Here is a 17,299-nt window from a genome sequence, read left to right as displayed (position 1 = left end):
ACATACGCACCATACAACACACACAAGAACACACAAGATCCAGTTCGGACATGCATGGGTGCATGTCTGCACAGGTGTGCGGTGGCCAGCAGTGCCAGCAGGCTATTCAAGGGTAGGTGATGAGTATACCTTGGCATTTGCTCACATGACTATGGTCTGCATCATGGCACAGGCCTGTAGCTTCTGCATTTGCCCGCACAGGTGGGTATTGCATCTGTCTTCCAGGCACTTGGGTGACTATTGTGTCTGGCCAATGCTGTGCATCACTTGCCATGTATGTGTTCCCTAGTCCATGACTTGGATGGTGTCTAGGATGTGCACACCTCCCACATGCATGTACAGTGACATGTGGAACTGTAGCTGGGGTGTCTGGCACATGCTGTGAGCACAGCTTATCATCAGATGTGCCAATCTTGCCCATGTGTGGCAGGGAGTGGTACTGGTCAATAGATTTACCCTGCACCCACATTGATAACATGCTAACAGCATTTCCTGATGTCAGTGTCATCTGTCCATACAGGCCATGTTGCCAGGCATGGTATGTCCATTGTGAGTCACATGTGAAGGCACAGTGGGGTTGCTAACTGTGATTGGCAAGGCCTTGATGTGACATGTATGGGTATGGCTTTGCACCCCATCCTCTCAGTCATTTACATCTGGTATCCCTGTATGATTGACATTGTGATATATAGTAGGGCCACCATAAATGAAATTAGCAAAACCCCTCCACATTGCCCACAGGTGTCACAGACTCACAACCACCTCTACACAGGATATGAGTTACACACACACACACACACACACACACACACACACACACACACACACACACACACACACACACACACACACACACACACACACCTGTCATGTCTGGGAGTAGAACCCCCAACCTAGCTGGTTTACTACACTACAGCACCATGCAGTTATGTTCCGTGCAACGGACATTACTGAAGTTCATCTTCCCCAAAGGTGTATTTCACAATTAATGACATCAGCAGGACTAACAAAGTAGGGCATTTGTAATGTACTGCAAGTGAGTAGCCTATAATGCATTGCTCCATACACAGACACTGAGACACACACATCACATCCAGAACTGGCATGGATGGAGTTGGAACACTAATACCATTCTAAATCACACTACAGCAGTACTCAGTTACAGAACGCAATTACTGGGCTATCAATTTCCCAGAGGTGTACTTCTAGATGAGTGACATCAGCAGCCTTGACAAAGTAGTGTATTTGTATTGTATGGAGTGTGAGTAGCCTAAAAAGCATTGCTCTTTACCCAGTCAGACACACACAGACTCACACACACAGTTGCCAGGGCTGGGGTTTGAACACTTTCTTAACAAGTTTATCACACTACAGCAGTACGCAGTCACAGGATGCACCACTGTGATTACTTGGCTATCAATTTCCCAGAGGTGTACTTCTAGATGAGTGATATCGGCAGCCTTGGCAAAGTAGTGTATTTGTATTGTATGGAGTGTGAGTAGCCTAAAAAGCATTGCTCTCTACCCTGTCAGACACACACACACACACACACACACACACACACACACACACACACACACACACACACACACACACACACACACGCACACACACGCACACACACACACAGACAGAGTTGCCAGGGCTGGGGTTCAAACACCTACCCAACTAGTTTATCACAATACAGCAGTACACAGTTACAAGATGCTCCATAGCTGTTACTGGGCTATCAATTTCCCAGAGGTGCACTTCTAGATGAATGACACCTGCAGCCTTGGCAAAGTAGTGTATTTGTATTGTATGGAGTGTGAGTAGCCTAAAAAGCATTGCTCTCTACCCAGTCAGACACACACACACACACACACACACACACACACACACACACACACACACACACACACACACACACACACTCACACACAAGTGCCAGGGCTGGGGTTCGAACACCTTAGGTTATTACACTACAGCAGTACGCAGTCACAGGATGTGCCATGGTGATTACTGGGCTATCATGTTCCCAGAGGTGTACTTCTAGGTGAGTGACATCAGCAGCCTTGCCAAAGTTGAATATATGTATTGCATGAAGTGTGAGAAGCCTAACGAGCATTTTACTCTACACAGTCAGAGGCAGACAGGCACACACACAAACACACACTCAGACAATTGACAGGTCTGGGGTGTACTACTACCTAACTACTCTGTTACTACAGCAGTATGCAGTTATGGGACATGCCATGCATTTCACTGAGCTATAGCTCTCCCAAAGGTGTAATTCACATTGGATGACATCAGCAGGCTTTTCATACTACTGCTATGGGGAGGGCAGTGTGTGCATGGGCCATACCCCATTCATGTAGGGGTTGACATGCCACATTCGGGCACACACGGGGTCATATATTACAGGTACGTGGATACAGCTACTAGATGGCTGCTTCCTTGTACAGTCTTGTTGCACAGCTAGCACGTACACCACATAGTCTGTCATGCTGACAGGTACTGGTGGCTAGTATCCACAGTTGGTTACATCTGCACCTCATGTGTTGGGGGCCCTTAGGCTGTGTGCCAGTTGAGACAGGCCCGCATGGATCCTTGTCATGGTCACCCTCTTTCACACATCTATGCCCATGTGCCTGTGGCTTATTATAGTGTGTTGTCCTTACATATTTGTCTGTATTCCTATCCACTGTGTGTGCAAGACAGGAGTGATGCCTACAGACATGTCTTCACACTGAGAACTGCAACTTCCAGATATGTCTGGTCCACTGGTGTTTGCAGACATGGCCTTCATGTGTTTAAGTGTGTGAGCATGCCCAGTATGACCTCTCAGTTTGTTGTTGACTGACATTGCCTTCATTCCTCTATGTGTGTGAGCATGCTCAGTATGGCCATCTATGTTGTATGTGTGGACCACGTGCAGGTTGTCTGTACTGTGGTGCTTACCTTTTGTTGTACACCAACAGGTAGCATGCTGTGTCTGCAGGGTATCCATTGGTCATTTACCATTGACTGTTGCTACATTTCTGCATAGCGGGGGGGGGGGGGATACCTGACTGTTTCTACTGTTCTACACAGGAGTGGAGTGAGCACACCTGACTGTTACTCTATGTGTATGTTGGATGGGGGGGGGGGCACACCTGACACTTGTAGACATTTGCTAGGACTGTACTGGTATGTCAGGTACTCCATTTCAGTCTGTAGTCTTACCTATCCTACTGGCTAGTGCTTACCAGTGTAGTACAGATCCTAGCTTTGTTTACCTACATAATAGTGTCTGACTTCCTAGCCTTCACAACTTACATCCGATTGCCTGGCCAGCTGCAGTCTGTCTGTGTAGGCCAGGGGAGGGTTAACCATAGTGCACATTCAGAGGCCATAGTACAGCATTTGTTTGTGTTTGTCTTCACCTGTCCTACTGGCTGAGACTGTTGCTGGGTATGTGATCCTTCCTGACTGGTATGTGTGGCTCTTATGGACACCCCTGTTGCTCAGGCCATTTCCTGCAGTGGGTTTTGTCACCCTGTGTAGTACTGGTTACTATGGTTACTCCAGTATGTGTAACAGATCTCATGCTGCCACTATGGGTGTCTACTCTCTACTGCCTTGACATACGGCCACCCAATTCTCTTGCATGTTCACATCCATACCATAGCTACAGGTAAAAACACATTCTACTCCATTTAGCAATTGGTAGGTTGATTGACTTACCTTGAGGGTGTGCCGGACTTGAGGATTGTGCTGGAGGGCTGCCTATGTCAGATGCACATAGTACACTCCCTATACATGGTTGGGTACAGGTAGTGTCATGTTTGGCATCCCTTTTACTGTCTGTGCAAGTCAGAGAGAGAGGTGTCATTCCCTGGGACCCTAGTGTGTCAGTGCATATGCTATGCGTTGCCTCTTTGCCATGGCCAGGGTATACTCGGCACGCCCCCTTCTACCTACTGGAGCAGGCTCAGGTTGTTCCTCCTCTGAGTCACTCTGTACCTGTACAGGCCTTGGCATTGGTGGGGGGGGGGGCTGTGCGGCACTGCCCCATGCTGTTCCTGCTGCAGCTGTTTCCGCAGGATCATATTGTGTAGTATAGCACATACCATTACTATTTGGGTACATGTAGCTGGTGAATACTGCAAGGCTCCATCTGATGTGTCCAGACACCAGAACCATGACCTGAGCATCCCAAACACATGCACTATTATATGTCTGGTCTGTGCATGTGCATCATTTTGGTGTTTCTGTTCAGGTGTGTGTGCATTTCTGATGGGTGTCATCAGCCACGGCTCCAGTGGGTAACCAGCATCCCCCACTAGGTAATCTTAGGGGATGTCCACATCAGCAAATCTTTGGTACAGCTGCATCAGTTGCCATATGTGTGAATCATCATAGCTTCCAGGACAGCCAGCACATTCAGTATAATGCCCTGGACATCACATACAACCTGGCAGTTGATGGAGGGGTTGCCCCTGTGGTTGATGTAAGCCCTACCCTGCTCACCGGGTGGTGCTTTGATGTGTAAGTGCGTGCAGTCTATAGCACCCACTGCCCCAGGGTAGTTAGCCATTTGGTGGAAAAGATGCATATTGCGGGTCAACACCTCACGTGTGTTGAGGAAATATACGTGCTCACTGGCATGTGCTGACATGACATCCAGGAACTGGTAGAATACTCTGGATGCTGATGCCTGTGAGATGCCCATGTTATCCCCAGTTGTAGTTTGGGAGGTACCTGTGGCTAGTATACCTAGGCCTACACATACCTTGGTATCCACTGGGATGGGTTCCCCTCGGCCAGTGTGGCATGTCAGGTGTTGCCTGCACAGCTCAATGATTTGCTGTAGGAGGTCTCTGTCCACCGTATAGTTCTCCACTATCTCCAGCTCATTTAGTCCCTGGTAGGTTACCCTGGATATGTACACTCTTCTCTGTCTCCTCACTGTGGGTTGTTTGGCAGCATTGACATCCTCACCACCCTCAGCCTCTTGCCCATGTTGTTCTATGTTGCCTGCTGCAGCCCTTTTCATTTTGTAGGTTTGGTTTTAAAATGTCCCCGCTTGTATACACCTGTGGTGTAGAGTGTGGAAAAACCAGGGGGGTAGGTGTTTGCTTGGGTTATAGTGATGTTCTGGGCTGGGCTGGTCAGCTTCCTGTGTGTTTAGCTGATTCTGATACATTTCACCTGGCAGCTCAGCTATTTCTCCTTGATTATCTTCCTACTGCTGTTTTCCCTTTCCATTGCCTCCCTGTTTAGGCCCGTGTGCACGCCGTGCAAACAGAGTGCTCAAATATGCACAGAGCTGCTTTTTCCTGGTTTAACTTCCTTTTTCTTCCTGTACAACCTGATGTGTGGCGCCCACATCCACTTACATTTTGTAAAGAGTGCTAGGCAGGTTTAGACACACCCCTCACTTAGCTGTGCTATGCTAGGAGCAATCTTGAGCCACAGGTCTTCAATCCACTTATAGTATGCCTGACACCCCCCCCCCCATGATGTCACCTATATTCTAGTCTTGCACCCAGCTATTTATATCCTTACACTCTTGGGACCTGCCTCACACCCTGGGAAAATCTGTGATTCACTAACCCTTCCCTCATTTGCATAGGATTGCCTGCTAATGAATAGTTACATGTCCCACACTGAGCCTCCTCCCTTAGCAACCATTACTCACTGGCCAGGTTATCTTCTGACTGCCATTGACTTGCATGGCAGAATACTGATTTTAGTTAGAATGTTTATTTTAAGTTTATTTTATTAATTTCTCCCTGATCCTGTTTGCGTGTTGCTGCCCTATGCTTAACCAGACGAGATAGGCGAAAATAAAATAAAAAATTGTTTATTTATTTATTTCTTTTACATTTTATTCTGCCAATGGACTTCTACTTGGACAATGGTATGCTTCCTCAATGATATGCAGCCTTTATTTGGAGCTGTCATAGCTCCATTTTGTAAATTGCAGAATTGTACTCGGTTACTAACCGAGTACATTTCTGCACACTGCACTCTTCCTGCATGGACAGCTGCCAGCTTCCTGGATCGCATATTACCCTCATTTGCATGGTTTTCACCTGCAAATGAGGGTAATTTGCATACCGGAGCTCAGTCCGTGCAGGATTAGCCCAAGAGCTCACGTGCACTTCCCGGGAGCTCGTTCCTGGATCGCACATCAGCCATATTGCCAAAAATAGCTCTTAAACTAATCATGCACGCTATAAAGGGCTTTGTAAATCCGGGAGAGTATCTTTCTAGTCTAGAGTGATAAAAAAACTACAGAAAGAGAAATGAAGGGTAATAGCTTTTGTAAGGATAACATATAAAACTTTGGCAGTTTCACAAGCAAATCGAGAAAGGAAAGGTTAAGAACAGGTCTCTAGGCTGTATCCTTGTTTGTAACCAGAAATATTCTTGAATAGAGTCCCATTCCCATCTGATTTGGAGGCATAGGTTCTATGAAGAATGTGTAGAGGCACAGGTTCTATGGTGAATATGTCACTGCATTGAAAGTAGAATGGTTGAATGCCAATTGGCCAAAAATATTTAGCCAAAAACACTTTTGGTGACAGTAGAGAATTTAGTTTTATCCACAAATGCACAATGTCAGAGTAGGCATATTTAAGTTTGGGAATGTGAGGGGGGTTTGCCCCCTGCAAAAAAAAAAAACTTTTTTTATAGATGTTTTTACTCAAGTGCTTTCAGCTAAATGTATTTTGTTGATTTGCAGTCAAAGGAACAATCATCAATCTATTGAAATAAATTAATTTGCATGACCCCCCCCCTAAAAATGCATATGATTCAGAACCAGAGGAAACAGTTATATCTGGTTTAGCAGAGGAGGAGAAAGAATAACCCAAAAATGGGGTAAGTCTTCCCAGCATTTTATCTAACCCTGGTGAATTACTATCAGAACCCATTTGTCTGGGACAATCTAAAGTCAAAGGGAAGCTTGAGCACCAACCTCTGGGACAGATATATAGAAATGATAGTAGCAAGGGCACAATGCTCATAGTCATTCTGAAGTGGAGAACTGGCCTTTCCCCTGAAAGGATCCTTGCTTTTTTTATCCTCCCTCCCAGTTTTTCTAAGACTCCTTATTACCTGAAAGTTTTTGGTTCTGCGTATTTTGATTTTTTAAAAATGGAATCAGGGGACTTACTAGATTTAAGGAAAGAGATCTGATAAATCTTAATAAGCCATTGAATCAGTCTGCCTTTTTCATCAAATTGTTTAAGTAGCTGAGTAGCAGAAAGATCAAACAAAACCTACTTATCCAAACAGAAATTCAAAATCACAGATTTATGTTCCCTGAAAATTTATAATGATGCACCCAGGTTAAATGTCTCATCAAAGAAGCAGCAGCAGCAACCCTGGAATCAGAGTAATGATAATCATGCACACTCTTTGAAGCAGCAGCAACCCTGGAATCAGAGTAATGATAATCATGCACACTCTTTGAAGCAGCAGCAACCCTGGAATCAGAGTAATGATAATCATGCACACTCTTTGAAGTAGCAGCAACCCTGGAATCAGAGTAATGATAATCATGCACACTCTTTGAAGCAGCAGCAGCAACCCTGGAATCAGAGTAATGATAATCATGCACACTCTTTGAAGCAGCAGCAACCCTGGAATCAGAGTAATGATAATCATGCACACTCTTTGAAGCAGCAGTAGCAACCCTGGAATCAGAGTAATGATAATCATGCACACTCTTTGAAGCAGCAGCAACCCTGGAATCGGAGTAATGATAATCATGCACACTCTTTGAAGCAGCAGCAACCCTGGAATCAGAGTAATGATAATCATGCACACTCTTTGAAGCAGCAGCAGCAACCCTGGAATCAGAGTAATGATAATCATGCACTCTCTAAATAATGCTTAGACAATTGTGAATGAGTAGCAATAATTGAATTTATAAAGTACTTACCTTCTGAAGGCAAAGAGAAATATAAGTTCCTCTACCTGTCAATATAAGCTAATATTACTTCAGCAAAAGAGCCTGGTTGTTCAGAATTTTGAAGGCTAAAATAGAAGAAGAATAAATTGTTTTCCCAATCTTATGAAAGGCTTTAACATTCTTGTCAGAAAGAGAAGGATTGGTATTGACTAAATATTTGTTGGCAGCTGGAGAAGAAACAGAAATAGCTGCTGGTTCAAACCTAAAGTGAGAAAAGTCAGCCTGCCTTTTTAGGTTCTGAAGATTGATATGTTATTGCTGGACACGTCCGCTGGCATACTAGGAGCAATAGGAGTAGAGTGTGGCTTATCTACTTATAACATGTCATATCGTCTCCTCAAAGAAGAGGGGACATCCAGCTGTTCCCACTGAAATAAATTATGCAGCCTGGTCACATTCACACTAAAGGGAAATTCCTGTATAGGATACACTGAGGAATCGCTATCTTCAGAGTCAGCACATATAAATAAAATACAGATGAAGCCCTGTCTTTCTATTCTTATGAGTAATAGAGGTCTGTAAGGCCATGGAGCATATTATTAAGACCTCATAAACATGGGCATAGGCAATCTTCAAGCACTTGAGCCCACCCAGTTCGGATATGTTAAGGTTAGATCTTGCCTGTTGAACCTGGTTGACTTTTTTGAGACTGTCACCAAGGCATTGGATGATGGAAAGTCGGTAACACAGCTTAACTTGACTTGGCCAAAGCCTTTGACACAATCCACCACTCAGGCCTCATCAAAAACTAACAGAACTTGGTGTAAATCCCTATCTCTTCAGGTGGGTGGCCAATTGGCTCACTGATTGGACCCACAAGGTCAAAATAGGTGCCACTACCTCTGATAGCAGACCTGTCACTAGTAGTGTTCCCCAGGGATCTGTCCTGGGACCCCTATTATTTGGCATATACTTCCCAGAGGTCCAGGCAATAACAAAAGCCTGTTGCTGACCAAGTTTGGAGACGGCTGTAAGATGGGTGCTGTCATTTACTCCCAAAATGATGTTAACATACTTCAAGAGGGTCTCACAGCAACAAATGACTAGTGCCAAAGTCATGGCCTTAAGTTAAATGCAAAAAAATGTATTATCATAACCTCTGGCAGAAACATGGCCCCTACTGATTACCACATCAGCGACAACCCCTTAAGCAAACAACCTGTGGTGAGAGACCTGGGTACACAAGTTGACAACAATCTCACATTTGACCATCATGTAGCGGCAGTGGTCAGAAAAGCCTTTTATGTGGTTCATCTTATAAGTAAAGGGATTGCATCCAGAAAAAAGGAGGTTATTACCTCTTTATACTCCTCTTTCATTAGGACAATAATTGAGTACAACTCCCCTTTTGTATGTACCTCACCAAACACCTGCACCAACTGGAAAGGCCACAGAAATACTTCACAAAGAGAATCCATGGCCGCCAACACCTGTCCTATGTGGACAGCCTCAAATTACTGTCAATCTATTCTGTATCATACAGATTGCTCAGAGGTGACCTGTGTTTCACCTACAAGGCAATCTCAGACCCTGCTCTATTAGAGATGCTCCATATCCGTAAGTCTAACTCCTGGCGTAGTACCTGATCGAAAGGCTTAAATCTAATATGTGACATTAATGAAACCTGCTGGAGAGCACCTCAATCAACACATAGCCCTTCTAAACCCGCAGCACCAACACCCACATATAGCAACACTAAATCCACATATGCAGAGGCCCTTAACTGTAACCTGCCCAAGCAACAAAGACCTCTGAAGCTGAAACGCAAACAAACACCAATCACAACCAATGTGTCACATAGTTCACAACACCAGTGTGCCACCCAGCAACAGCCCCTAAGGCAAGACAATGTACCTAACACTTTAGTCATAGGTGACTCTATAGTCCGGCACACTGATGTCCCTCTCACCAGGTTGAATAAGGAGAAAATTACAGTCAGCTGCCTGTCGGGTGCCAGGATCCGCCACATAATGCATGCACTCAAGTCACTCCACAACAAGTATAAATATGACTCTATCATTGTCCATGTTGGAGTGAATGACTTGAGATCTACCTCCCTGGACTACATGAAAAGAGACATGGAAGAGCTCTCGGATCATGTGGCCCAGGCAGGTATGACCCTAGCCCTGAGTAGCATCCTGCCTTCGCCCAGAATGATACCACAATATAAGGATAAAATGATTGACTTCAACAATTGGCTAAGCTTATGGTGTCATTCAAAGGGGATCCAGTATCTGTCTGCCTGGGATGACATGATTGACAGACCACGATGCTTTGCCAGAGATGGTCTGCACCTGTCGCCCCTGGGATTCAGGTTACTGGCTAAGGCTCTTGCCACCCCTATAGTGCCTTTTTAGGCAAACTTCAAAGGACAAAACCACCACCATAACAGGTACAAGCATGCAAAATCTGAAGGTAATGCTACTCAATGCTAGAAGTCTAAACCTCAAAATGCACTCTCTCGAGGCACTCCTAAAAATGGAGAACATCGATATCTGTGCAGTAACTGAGACCTGGTCCAAGACTCCAGAGAGCACCCCTGCAATACCAGGCTACAACTCTTACCACACTTTTCGGCTACCAAACCAGGACCGAAACACTAAAGGTGGAGGAGTGTCAATATTCACCAAGGATATTCACACCACCAGGCTAGTTGGCCAACACAATGTGTCTGAAATTCTCCAAGTGCAACTAACACTAGGTAAGACTGCAATCCAAATTGTAGCTTGCTATAGATCCCCCACCATACCCCAAGATTCTCACTACACCTTTCTAAACATACTGGAAAATATTAAGATAGAACCAAACGCCCTAATACAGGGTGATTTTAACTACCCTGCCATTAACTGGGAAAACTACTCATGTCCCAACACCTTTGCGCAACGGTTCTTGGAATTCATAAATTCCAACGCCCTGGATCAACTAATCCATAGTCCCACCAGGGGCTCCAATATCCTAGACCCGGTCATTACCAACATGGGAAATCAATGCTCCATACCTATAGTCACCCCCTCGTTAGTCAGGTCTGACCATAAGCTAATCACCCTTAACATCCACATCCCACCCCTACCCCCCAGTAAAGAAACCACCATAAAAAAACTTCTCCAAAGCCAACTTCATGCTACTCAAGTCAGAAGTGACAAACTTCATGGCACCCATGCAGACGGGAACTGAAAGTTCAACTGCTGAATCCTACACTATGGCAATGTACGAGCACATCCACTCATGCATGAATCGTGCCATCCCAAATAGAACCAAAATGCTCTCATCCAAAAAAAGGAAGCCAATCTGGTGGTCCCCTGCCATAAACAAACTTTACAACAAAAGGAAGAAACTTTTGCAGAAAAGAGGAAAATCCCAGGATGCAAAAAACTCCCTTACTAGCCTCAGTAAGAAACTGAGATGCCTCATAAAATTCTCCAAAGCTAGTTACGAAAATAAAATTGCCAAAGATTCCAAAGACAACCACAAAGCATTCTATAATTATGTCAAGAATCTAAATGGCAATGCTCAGATCTGCTCTGAGCTAAAACAGAATGGCATTAAATATACTGATCCGAAGGATATTGCCAATATCCTGGCAGATCGATTCAGTGCCAACTTCATCCCACTCTTACCCCCTAAATGGCCCATCTCAATACCGGAAGATTGCCAAATTCCAGTAATAACGGCCACACAGATACAAAACACACTCTCTAAAGCCAAGAATACAGCATCCATGGGACCAGATGACATCCCGGGCTGTGTACTACATGAACTACAATATGAACTGGCACCTCACCTAAGTGTCATGTTTAATCATAGCCTCACCTCAGGTTTCGTGCCCACTGAGTGGCGCAGAGCTACAGTTATCCCAATCCACAAGGGGGGATCCACCTTGGATCCCGGAAACTGCCGTCCCATCAGTCTGACAAGCCTTATCTGCAAGGCCATGGAGCGTATTATCATGGAACTTATAAACAAAGACATTGGCAACCTTCAAACACTGGACCCCACCCAGTTTGGGTTTGTGAAGGGCCGATCTTGTCTCCTGAACCTGATTGACTTCTTTGAATCAGTCTCCAGAGCCATGGACAAGGGTAAGGTGGTCCACACAGCCTATCTAGACCTTGCCAAGGCCTTTGACACCATCCCCCACTCTGGAATCATAGATAAACTTTCTAAGTTGGGCATTAATCCCTATGTCACCCAATGGGTTGCTAAATGGCTTACTGATAGAACCCACACTGTAAAAGTAGCCGACTCCAAATCCAGCTCCAGACAAGTGACAAGTGGAGTACCTCAGGGTGCAGTCCTGGGGCCGCTTTTGTTTGGCATCTACTTCTCTGAAGTACAGGTCAACACTAAGGGACTCTGGCTAACAAAGTTTGCAGATGACTGCAAACTGGGAGCCATTATTGAATCCCCAAATGATGTGGATACTCTACAAAAGGGCCTTACAGAAACAGATGCTTGGTGCCAGAGCCATGGGCTCAAGCTCAATGCCAAGAAATGTATTGTTATCCCCTTTGGGAAAAACATGTATCCATGAATTACCATATAGGTGGCAGTACACTAAACACAGAAAGTGTGATAAGAGACTTAGGGACACAGGTGGACAGTGGTCTCACCTTCGATAACCACATCGCCACAACAGTCAGGAAATCCTTCTATGTGGCACACCTCATCACGAAGGGCTTTTCATCCAGAAAAAAGGAGGTCATTGTCCCACTGTACTCATCCCTCATTAGACCCATTATAGAATACAATGCCCCATTTGGTATGTACCTCTCAAGACATCTGCAACAACTGGAAAGACCTCAGAAATACCTCACTAAAAGAATCACAGGCCTAAAGCAGATGCCCTACGCTGACCGCCTTAAAAACTCCAGCTATACTCTGTCGCATATCATCTACTCAGAGGCGATCTCTGCTTAACATACAAGGCCATGTCAAACCCAGAGCTGTTGGACATGCTACACTTAAAGAAATCCCAATCCCACAGAGCTACATGCTCCAGGGATCTAAACCTTGTCATCACAATAAACAAAACATGTTGGAGGGATAGGTTCCTGACCCAGAGACTCCCCAGACTCTGGAATAGATTGCCCATACATGTCAAGCAGAGTGCCTCTTTGGACCTCTTCAAGAGGAACCTTGACGATTGGATGGGAGAAAGGAAATTCACCCCAGGGATCATGTCAGTCGCCCTGCTAGACAGGGGTCCAGGAAAGTAAATAATGTGGGAAGAAATAGCCAGGGAATTGTTATGGCTAGGCTTGTATAGGCCCTAGGGCTGATAGCCTAGTACTAACCTATGAACCTATGAACCTATGAACCTAAGAGACAGGTTTGTCTCCCAGTGGCTGCCCTGTCTCTGGAATAGAGTCCCCATACACATCAAGCAAGGTACGTCACTGACCCTCTTCAAGCACAAACTTGATGAGAGGATGAGAAACCACAAATTAGTCCCAGGGGTTCCATCTGTGCCCCTCATTAACAGTGGCAACAGGCTCTGATTGTGGTTTCTTTTCTGGGGATAAACTCTTGGCTAGGCTAGTAATGGCCCCAGAGCCATTAGCCTAGTAATCTCCTATGATCCTATGAATGATAATTTGAAATCAAAATTCTCTCCTGTTGCACAAGATTTAAAGCCTCCAATAAGCACTTAACCAGGGCAATAATTTATGTTTATTATAGAAACATTGTTTTCAAAAGACTTATGCCAATTTTTTTTGGTTTCCTTTTCCCAGGGACATCTCTTGATGGAAACTGAGTTGAGGATGGCAAGTCAGCCTGGCAAACTGGTCTCATACCTTGACCACCCCAGGAATAACTTCCTGGTAAAACTCCCATGACTAAAGAAGGACATTCTTCCATGCCTGGAATGGACAAAAGAACAGCCACAGATTGCATGCTAACCTCATGGGCGCCGGAACCATAGAGTGAGGGGCACCCCCCCACACACACTTTTGCAGCACTTGCGACCATCCCAACTCATCATGTGCGCAATGATTGAGCACCTGTTTGAATGGATTTGGGCAGATTTCTTTATTGCAGAGTGATATGGATTTCTTCATTGCAGAGCTGGGGATACAGATTTCTTTATTGCAGAGTTGGGGATAATGTCCATTTGGGTGGATTTCTTTTAACTGCAGCCTCAGAGTTTTCTTTTAACTGCAGGATTCAGCCACGGATTAACTGTTGAGTTGGGGATAACGTCCAGTCAGGCGGATTTCTTTTAACTGCAGTCTTGGAGTTTCAGCCGTGGAGTAACTGCTGAGCTAAGGTACTGTCTGTGTGTGTGTTTGTGTGTGTGTGAGTGTCTGTGTGGGTTTGTGAGAGAGACTGAGAGCGAGCATGATAGATGGAAAGCATGCCTGCATTCTAGGCATTAGAACTGATGTAATCCCAGAAATGGTGGCTACCAAGAAAGTGTGAGATTTGTGGAAGACATAAAGAATTCATTTAAAAGTACTAACAGAATGCATTTGTTATTCAACTCACTATCGGTCGGTGTTAGTGGGGTAGTTTTATAGAGATATAAACAGACTTTAGTTTTGCTTTGTGGGCAGGGAACAGTTGGTGCCGAAACATATTGCTTCTGTTAGTACTTTTATCCAAATTCTTTATGACTTCCAAATGTCTCACAGGGGCTGGTCACTGCAGAGCATGCAACTAGGTACTGAGTTACAATTAGAGGAGTGGGTCCTTGTGCAAAAGAATGGAAAGCACTATTTGTTGGTGAATACTGAGGGGATCGTTGTACAGAAATAAGTATTTTTGCTGGGAGATATGTAGCACTACAGAACACTATTGCATTCTGTAGGATGGGAATTTATAAGGAATACTTTGAAAGCTCGAGAGCTGCAAGTGGTTCCACAGTGTGCTAATGTGCTTTTGCAAAAGTTGAAGAAAGGATTTATTACATGTTTTAATATGTCATTTTAAGAAGCAAAACTCGGTACATGTCACAGCAGCATTACTTCACTTAGTTTTCTTCTGTGTATTTACTGTGGACTCTCCTTGAACTTTTAGGTTAGAAAATATTTTGTAATGCTGATTTTTTTTTCTTTTTGAAGCACTAAATGTTTATTGTAATTTTGTGGAGGTGCTGCCCCATTCTCTTGCTGTTTCTTTTTAAATATATTTTCTGTGTTAATGCCCCCAACAGGATACATCTGTTGGCTAGGGGCACACAGGCTCGAACCCTGTACCTTGGGTGAAAGTAAAAAGAGCCTAAAGTCCTTAGCCACTATCACTTGTGAATTCATGCTTCACAATTTTTTTCTGTTCCCCATTAAATCTCTGTTTTTTTCAGGAGCAGTACAACAAAACCTTTTATGCTAGCAATTTTCTAAGATAATAAGATCAGTATTTGAAATGTGTCCCTATTTTGGGGCTGTATTCCCCCATTATTGGCTTTGCTCTGTATTTTTGTGCTAAGAGGTTGGAGCTATGGTGATAAGTGAGAACTGAATTTACTAAATTATAACCATTTAAGTTTGTCTTCCTGTCTCTCAGGAAACTGATTTAGCTTAGTAGTATGTTGCTCAGACTGTAGTGCACATGGTTCTGGGTTTAAGACTCTGCAATGAAATGTATAGTAGTAACACAACATTTTATGCAAGCAACTTTCCAAAATTATACAAGCAATGTTTATAATGTGTCCCTGGTGTTTGGCCTTTTGCCTCCCCCCCACCCCAATTGAAAATAAGTGCATGAAGCTGTGCAACATGCCTATATATATATATATATATATATATATATATATATATATATTGTGTGTGTAATGAATGTCATTATTATCATGGAAATGTTCTGAATAGGGCAGTTTTGTCATTACTGGTGCATGCATTTTGCTTCATTGTCTACTGGAAAAATGTTCAAACAATAAATTTAAAATGCGCTCTAACTTACGTCTAACAAGTGTGCTGTATTATACAAGGAATATAATTTGATAAAGTCAGGAAGGTGTATCAAAGAACGCATGTATGTTTCTTGTTTTGTGCGCAAGGGGCCTCTGATTTGAAAACAGCACAAAGGTAATGTTTATCCACCACTGGCCAGATTCATTTTCTTTGGATGTGGTGTGGATTTTAATGCTGTTTCAATGAATGTGAGTTTCAAGGGCAGAGAAGTTTTAATGCCAAGTCTATTTTCATTGTGAGACAGTATTGCTTTGTTTAGCAGATATCTGTTAGTGTTTGTGCATTATGCTATAAAATGTAAAAAAAAAAATCCAAATAATCATTGTAGAAGTAAAGCAGTATGCACACATTAGTGTTTATGGTAAATGGGGTGAAATAGCCAGGTGATGGGACATTAGAATGGCTGCAGGGGGACTCTGGTGCTACATTTTAGCTCTGTTCTTCAGTTTGCGTTTGAAAGTTGGTATCCCACAATTCCTTTGGAGTGGGTGGTGTTGTGTAATTATGTATGCAAATTTTGCATTAATCAGCGTACAGATTTGTACCTATTTTTCATGGGCCTGAATGTTGTGGAGAGATGGATATATACCACAGAGGCTACCACTGTTCCAGAACAAACTATCCCTAAAAATAAAACAAAGCTCATCCGTCCATATTCAAATGCAACTTGGATTTAAGGATGGGCAATAGAAAATGTACTCCATGATTTCCCCTCATGCCACAAATGGATAGAGGCAGTTCCTAAATGCTGCATCCCTTATATAGGTCCCCTCAAATTATCTCTGGAATGATCACAGTTATTCTCACTATGGCTAATATACAATTATCAGCCATGGGTTAGGTAAGACCAGTCAGAAAATGTTAATTCAAGAATCAAGCACCAAAAGGGAATTGGCTAAGCTTAAAAAGTCCTCCAAGTTAACCTATGTTGTGGTAGTAAATAGTTATAAAAACTGCCCTTTTTAGAGCACTAAGTGCCTCTCTCACCCCCCACCCCCACCCCTCCAGTCTTCAACAGCTTCCGGCACCTCTGACTAACCTTATGTCCATGGTAGCAGTAGGGACTATACCAGAGTGTCCCAGGGAAATCTGTTTTTGCGTGGCTTGATGAACAAGGTGTGGTGACTGCAGAGTCCCCCTCACCCATCAGTGACTGATAATACTGACTGAGTTTGCAGTGTTAACAAGAAAAGGATAAGTGAAACCCATATGCTACATCTCCAATGGCCTTAAACCCTTCAGTAGGTTGTATTCACAGGGCAACTTGCTGCTGCCTTTGAAAGTCAAGGTCTCTCAGTATGACTGACATCTGATGTTATGACTGGCTGTTGAAATTATTTAAATATCTTGTCTATCACAGTTGTGTAATGTTAACACAGGTGTTGAAGTATAAACACTATTGTAATATCATGCTATATTGGAATCACTAAACAGAGTGTAGCCA

Source organism: Protopterus annectens, chromosome 11.part0, assembly GCF_019279795.1.
Source record: "Protopterus annectens isolate FY-2018-M chromosome 11.part0, PAN1.0, whole genome shotgun sequence".
Classification (NCBI taxonomy): domain Eukaryota; kingdom Metazoa; phylum Chordata; order Ceratodontiformes; family Protopteridae; genus Protopterus; species Protopterus annectens.
This window is presented reverse-complemented; position numbering follows the sequence as displayed.